We start from the raw sequence: 7,568 nt of genomic DNA on the forward strand, positions 1-7,568 counted from the left end.
CGGGGCCGAGGGCCGGGGGTGCCTGCCCCCGCTTTGGCCGTGGGTGCCGTCTGTCTGGACCCGGTGCCCCACTGGCTTTGCCTGCTGGCGTACGTGGGGCTCTAGAGCTCTCTCGGCAAAGGTCGGCAAAGCTTTCATATGAAAAACGGTGTTACAGGTACTGCAGGAATGATGGTTGCACATGATCACATTGGCAGAAATATTCTGTGCTCCAGTGCAGCTATATTTGGAGTTGAAGGATATGTGTGTTCTCATRCTGCTACTGCTGTTTTATTCATATTACAACCTTTTTCCATCCCCATTTGTGAAATGGGATCCATGAGGATGTTACCATGTCCCATCCATGTGGCATGAATTATACTTTTACTTTTTGTTATATTACCGTCTCTCAGAAATGGTATTAATCTTCAAATAAAGATATTATCACCTATTGCTTTGCTCTAGAATGGGAAATTCCAATAAAGCTAAAAATTCTGGTCATCCACTACTTTCTAACAGGTGAAGTCAAAGTGTTTGTGTTTTCTTTTCCACCTTTTAAAATGTTATTTTTTTTTTCTGTCATACTCTATTCATGAGGTCTTGAATATGTTGTCCTAAGCTGTTGCCAAGTATAAAGCTAGATAAAGAAAAACAAGAGCAAATAAAGACTGAAGTCCTAATACTGCCTAAGTTGACATCTAAGATAGATGTAGTATCAGTTGATAACAGGAAGAAAACTTTTTCATGTGGTCTTGGTTTTCCTGCAACCTTCCACTGAAACACTTAATTTTTATTGAGAGGAGCGCCACTGCGCACATACTTTCAGGTGACAACACATAGTCAAGTGAGGCATTCATTTGAGTTCATCTAGTGTTTATAGTTCTGTGTTCTAGAACTAAAGTCTGAAGATCCTCTTACAAAAAAAACAAAAAACAAAAAAAAAAAAAAAAAACAGACCAATAAGTTTATCAGGGACTGCTTGCTGTGGCTGCTTATATTGCATATATAATGCATTAAAAGATATGTGAAACTTAAAAAAAATATGTATGGGGTGAGGTAGCTTTTTTTTTAAAAAAAAAAATCTGCAATGAGTATATGTGTAGTGATATTACATCCTAATATTTGATCAACTAGTTGAGCCTTTGGTCTTCTTCACAGTGTAACTAATATTTCTATCCTAATGTAAATTCTAGAAAACTTCTTTGGTATGCCTCTTTCCAGAATCTTCTTGACTATGCAGTATCTAATATAAGGTGCTCTGGTATCATATCTGGCATAATTTCATAAATCATTCTGTTTTTTTTTAATGCTGCTTCTGTGCTTTTGTGACAAATTAAGTGTTGTGCAACCCCAACCCAAATAATTTGTATTGTTTTGATTCTTATTTAGTTAAGCTTTATGTCTCTTACATAAAGTTCGTCTTCTCTCATCAGCTATTCTATTTTTTTTCCACTGTGAATTAGCTTAAGCTTACAAATTTAAAGCTTATAAAAAGCTTTACTGACTTTTAAAGCTTTATCTGTTAGTCTAGAAATAAAACTACAGAAAAATAACAATCTCAACATGTTTRTGGTCTGTTAGAATGATGTTGATTTTCTATATAAAAATAATTGAATGAGTAAATGTGTTTCAATAATGTAACTTTTCTTCTTCTAACAGTGAATAGAGTTCAATTTATTGTCCCCATAAGTAACAAAACTGCATGTTTGTTTTAAATTGTTAATGTGCATTCTAAGGAGACATTGAATGTAAGTAGAAGATAGAAATATAAGACACTATCAAACAGTTATGCAGTAGCTCGTATTTTTCAAGTGTATGCTGTACTGGTTCTGACAGTATTCTGTGTTTGTTTTAGTTTTAGTTTAGAAATTCAGACAGCTATTGGCTGTGCCAGAGAACTCCTCTGCTAGCTTCTGCTCTGTCTATTGTAAATGGGAGTCCTGTAGTGGACATGATACATTTTACAAAATCACTAAATAATTGGGGGTTGGAAGGGGCCTCAGTGGATTATCTGGTCCATCCCTCTGCACAAGCAGGATCACCTAGAGCAGGTTGCCCACGATCATGGCAGATTGAATTTCAAATACCTCCAAGGATGGAGAGGCCACAACCTGTTCCAACAACCACTCTCACAGTGTAGAAGTGATTTAAGATATTTACAGAGTTTTAATTAAAATTCTTAATTATTCAAATTTGCACTTCATAGATGCAATCTGGAAAAGGAAGCATTAAGTAGCTTTCTATTAGCCTCCCCCCCCCCCCCCCCTTTTAACTGGAAATTACGTAGTAAAAGGAGACTGGGTTTCTGATGTCTCTTAGATTAGTTGAAAATAATAGAACCTTGAAACCTAGAAAAATGAATCGGGGAAGGTAAATCATAACCTCTCCTTAAGCAAATTCTTAAAGTATCGGGGAATACTAACCCTGTATATTTCTTCTCAGAAGTTCATGTGTCTTTCATTTAACTGTGAGAGTTGTATTTACATAGCATGAATTTTCACTAAGACAAAGAAAGATCAAGGTGCCTCTGAAAAATATTTAAGCCCAGGGATTGAATTAGGAGCTACCATACTCACTTAACAGGAAGTGTTAGGCCTAAATGTTTTCTGTTTGTGTGTCCCTGTTTACCAGAATTGTACCCTCATATGCCKGAAAGCCTGTTCCTTCAGCTGAATTGAAATAACTTAATTGCTTTGTTTCTGTACAGCAGAGTCTCTGGGCAACTGGCTTTCTTGTTCTTATTTGAAATTGTTAGGTCAATCATCATCACTTCTCACCTTCCCCTCGCACCCCTTGTTCAGGCGCTCTCTCCCCATTATAGAATGCCAGTTATGTGTTTTGCTTGGTTTGTCATAGACATCTGTTGCAAACAGTTAACTAATAACATCAGCAAAAAGTGTTACACATTTGACTTTTCTTAAGAAGAAAATTGAGCATAGTGCTGCAGGAATTACTTTCTTCCTGATTCTTCCCCAGAACTTTCTGGAACAGATTGTGTGTTTTCTAGGAAATAGAACAGCCACTTTAGTAAGCAGCGAAGTAGCAGCAGTGAAAAAAAAAAAAAGCTCTGTTTCCTCTTTCATGTTCTTTTAAATTTACATCCTTTAAATACTCTGGATTATGGCTAATAGTTATGTTACAGATTCTTCTGAATAACATCCTGGTGATCCCACTTGCTTTATAAGGAGGAATGTTCTTGATTTTAAAATTTTTCTCCCTCAATTTCTTCATCATTCAGTTTTCTTTTTGATGAATGCTGAATTCTATGGTGAGGTTACACAAAGTCAGTCAGAACACTTTGTAAAGTGGACTTCAACAGTGAAGTAATAATTAGACTGACTTTCCTTCACCTTTCTTCTTTTGAATTATAGGAAAGCGAAAAGAGCTGTTCCAGTCCCTCCAGGTAAGTGGTGCAATTTTTCTTTTCCCTTTTTAATACAAGTGTTTTGATTCTGCTTTGTTTTTTTTTTTTAAACTTCTTAGTAAGTTTTATATTCCATATGCTAACTTACAATCTTTACTGAAAGCGTAAGTTACAAGTCAGCCTCTACAAAACTTGGGGAAATAAAAGATAAGGTCAAATGGGGGAGGTGGTTAAAATTTATGCTGTACAATATATTATACAAGTATTGAAGGAGAAAGCCAGCTGTTCTAATTTTAGAAGTTTAAATTTGGAAAACAAAATAGCTACATTTTTGTTAGCATCTCTGTTAACGTTCGTGTGTGGAGTCCAGCAAATCACTACATTCATCTCACCACAGGTAACCACTAAAAGAATATTTTTTGCTGTGGCAAATGTAGTGAGTATACTTGACTACTTTGAACATGAATATTCAAAATGAAATAGTTATTCGCCTCTAGTAGACTCTTAGAATTGATACACTTTTGTCAGTTTTGACCTTGCCTTTCTATACCTCAGTTTTATATTATAAAATGAAGTTTATTTTTAAAACTTTTACAAACTTTATCTTTTTTTAAGGATACTTCTTAAAGCCATGATACACCATGATAAGGTCTACAGAAAAGCCTGTTAAGGGTTAATAATTGCATATGTAGAAAGAGTTTTGTTCCTTTTGTTCCTTGCAGTGGTAAGGGACAAGATCTCTGTCAAATGTGGAAAGAAATGTTGAATAGACAGTATTAGTCTTGATGAAATGCACATCTGTTAAAAAAAAAAAATCGATGATGCTGTAATTTAAGCATTTTGTGATATACAGACCCAGAGGAAACTTTGCGCCAATGGATTACTTTAATTTTGGTTTGTCTCAATAGTCTAGCAGTTTTTTGTCTTAACTTTCTCAGCTTTTCAAACCAGAAGGTACAGGTGTTTCTGGAGATGGAGCCACACTGAACCACATGTGAGTGGTCGGTATATTTGAAAACTTTTATGTTTACATGACAGAAGTTTAAGCAGTAGGAGCTAAATCAGCTGTTGCTGTAATTGGCAAGTTGTCCTCTACAGATTGTCCAGTTTAGAGGGATGACACATGGGAATGTGAATCTTTTTGCTGGCCATGAGAGAAATGCTGAAGTCGAAGTGTCCTATATTTGCTTCAAGTTCTGCTTAAGTGTTATGATTGTCTGTTTTTTTTTTTTTTTTTCAACATAACTCTTGTTTCTGCATTCAATTTAGGTTGCTTTTGTGCATCTTGTTTATTTGACAGCACTGAAATTATAGACGGGGCAGTCTCTGTATTGCTGCAGTGCCTAGAAAAGGTAATTATAGGGGAAGACTGCCCAACACTTGAACGAGTTAGTACGTAGAGGTCTTGCGGCATACAGCATGTTTAATGCAGGTAAAGTGTTCAGAGTCCTTAGCTGCAGCTCTAACAGACCTTACTAGGGGTGTGCAAAGAATAATTTTTCTCAGAAACTTGCATAGTCTTTTTTAAGGGACTATTAATACGCACCTATACGCTTTAAACGAGTATTTAAATGTATTTAAACAAGTATTTAAAAACTTTTGAGATGAAGTGTCCGCTGTGTTTTTGTTGCCCCTGACGTGTAGGGAATTAAGAGAAAAGAAAAGAAGCTTTAGCGGAAGAAGTGTACAAGGCGTTGGTTAAGTCAGTGCATGATTCTCTTTTACATGTTATCTTCAGGAACATATTTTAGAAGCAAGCTTCAAAATATGCAGTAATAGTTTTCAGAGTATGTACTTAAAATGTTTAAAATGTCCAAAAAAAAATTGTTGAAAGCTATTTGTAGCACATTCAGATACATTGTTTTATAAAACAATGCTTATTTTGCAACCCTTATTTTTATTGCTCTTCATATAAATTTTAAACATACATATTTATATATTTTACTGTACAATGTTCCCCCAATGTGATAAAAAATAGGCTTATGACTTTTTAAATAAGAATGTGCCTGAAAATATCCTACCATGGTGTTGAAAGCATGGAGTGAATGAGCACCGAAAATGTGGGACTGCATTCTGATAAAAGTAYCAAAACTGATAATACTGCCAATGTAATTAGATGCATTTCCTCTGTTCAGCTCTGATCCTGTTTCTCCATGTAATTCAGAAGACTACAATAGAATGTAATCTATGGTAGTTTTTTCTCTTGAAAACAATTTAGGTGAGGAAGACTTGTAAAAAAAACGTACTTTGTTGGACTGTAGTAGGAAACATTTGTTTGAAATCTTCAGGTTATCTGAAGAGATAATGTCAGGCTGAAGTTTCGTGTTCAGATTGAATTACTTCAGCCTGTTTTTTTTTTTTCTATGTTAGTTTGTACCTGGGTTGCCATCCAAGATAGTTATAATTCTAGCTAATGGTAGCTGTTGGCTTAGACGTTCACATACTTAATTTCTCATTTGGTTGGGTGGGTAACATTTTGGTCAAGAAGGCATTTAAGTTACTACTTTTTTGGGGGGGAAGAATATTTTTGAATTTCTCTTTAATTGTGATTTTCTGTCTTACAAAACAGATAGTTTCCAATAGCCTTTTGAAATTAGAATGATGTAATCAGAAACTTCTCYCTTGAAAACGTGTCCTCTGTATATTAGTCTTGCTTGTTATTTGTCTTAGGAAATAAACAATCCAGAAGGAAAAGAGGAGGCAAAAACAACAGATTTTTTTTTAATCTGGCAGCTACAGTTTTATTTGTTAGGCTGTAAAGTTAATAACTTAAGTCATTTACCACTGTCAGAACATTACCTTTGTTTGAGTACTTTTTTGCTGTTGTTCACCTCTGTTTCTAGCTACGACAGTGTCTTTATGATATAGAATAATTTAGGACTCTGTAAATCACTTACCCAAGCCCCTGTTCAAAGCAGAGCAAACATCAGAATTAGGCTGGGTTACTCAGTGTCTTGTCCACTTAAGTTTTACAAGTTCTACTCAAGTCTGCAAGGATGGAGATGCCACAGCCTCTCTGGGCAACTGGTTCTAGTGCTTAACCACACTCACTTATATATATTTTTTCCTTATATTTGCTTGCAATTTCTATGCTGTGGTTTGTGAACACCACCTCTCCTCCTGTTGTTGCATGCCTCTCTGAGTCTGGATCTGTTTTCTCTATCATGGTGCATTAGGTAGTGTAAGACAGCAAATGGATTCCTCCTTCGCATTCCTCCTGAACGAATCGTGCTCCCTTACATTCCTCTTGTACCTCATGTAGTCCAGCACCCTAACTGTCTTGATGGACTCTCCCCAGTTTGTCAATGTCTGTCTTGTCTTAAGGGATTCAAAACTGGACACAGTACTTCAGCTGTAGCCTTGTAAGTGCCAAATATGGGAGGGTAATCACTTCCCTTGATCTGCTTGCTACGCTCTTGCTAATTCAGCCCAATACACAGATAGCTTTCACTGCTGCAAGGTTCAATTTGTTGTCTACCAAGACCTACAGGTTCTCCAGAGCTGTTTCATAGTCAGTTTGTCTTCAGCCTGCACTGTTGCGCGAGATTAATTCAGTTTCAGGCGCATGCTTTGTGTTGCCTTTGTGGTAGGTAAATGCAATCCTTACAGATTTGACTGGACTAACAGACTTGAGGCCTTTGTTTTCCCATCCTCTTGGATTCAGTTTCTGTTTAGGTTTCTAATGTCCAAAATCTTAATGGAATGCGTAAGTGAATTTTCTATTCTCTTTTAAAGTGCGAAAATTACAGTGCTTGAAGATGATTACAAAACATTTTTTTTCCTCAGATGTTAGCTGGAATCTCTTTACAAGGCATTATTTCGCAAAATTACTTCAGACTGTGGCCTGCAGTCAAGTATTATTGCAAAGTCCAGGAAATAAATTTGTCTCTGATCTTTTCCAGTAAGTTATTCTGGAAGATAACATTTTTTTCATTTTTTTACAAGGATTGATGTTATTAAAATCCACAAGCTTCACAAACCTTCACAACCAAAACACTGAAACTAGATACCTACTTCATATGCAAGTACATGTTTTGGTAATGCTACTTTAAAAGAGAAATTGGGTGAGCAGGAAAAATTGGTCTTTACAGACTAGCCTAAGAAAAATACTACCAAGTGAGTACCCAAGGTGGGATGAGGTGGGTTTTTTTTTGGCTGATACTATGCACTTGTCAGAGATTGACAAGGAGCAATAATAGTACAGTGAAAAAAGTGTCCCATATGC

General features: G+C 36.0%; 1 long non-coding RNA gene across 1 annotated transcript in view; it reads left to right on the top strand.

The window, feature by feature from the left end:
- LOC146600576 (uncharacterized) overlaps positions 1-7,568 on the top strand; it is a 9,692-nt gene that overhangs the window by 592 nt on the left and 1,532 nt on the right. Inside the window, exon 2 of the long non-coding RNA XR_014897980.1 lies at positions 3,351-3,382. This is a non-coding gene — a long non-coding RNA (uncharacterized LOC146600576). The remainder of the gene's footprint in view (positions 1-3,350; positions 3,383-7,568) is intronic.

This window comes from Rhea americana, unplaced genomic scaffold (assembly GCF_003343005.1).
Source record: "Rhea americana isolate MKP2758 unplaced genomic scaffold, rheAme1 scaffold_12, whole genome shotgun sequence".
Taxonomy (NCBI): domain Eukaryota; kingdom Metazoa; phylum Chordata; class Aves; order Rheiformes; family Rheidae; genus Rhea; species Rhea americana.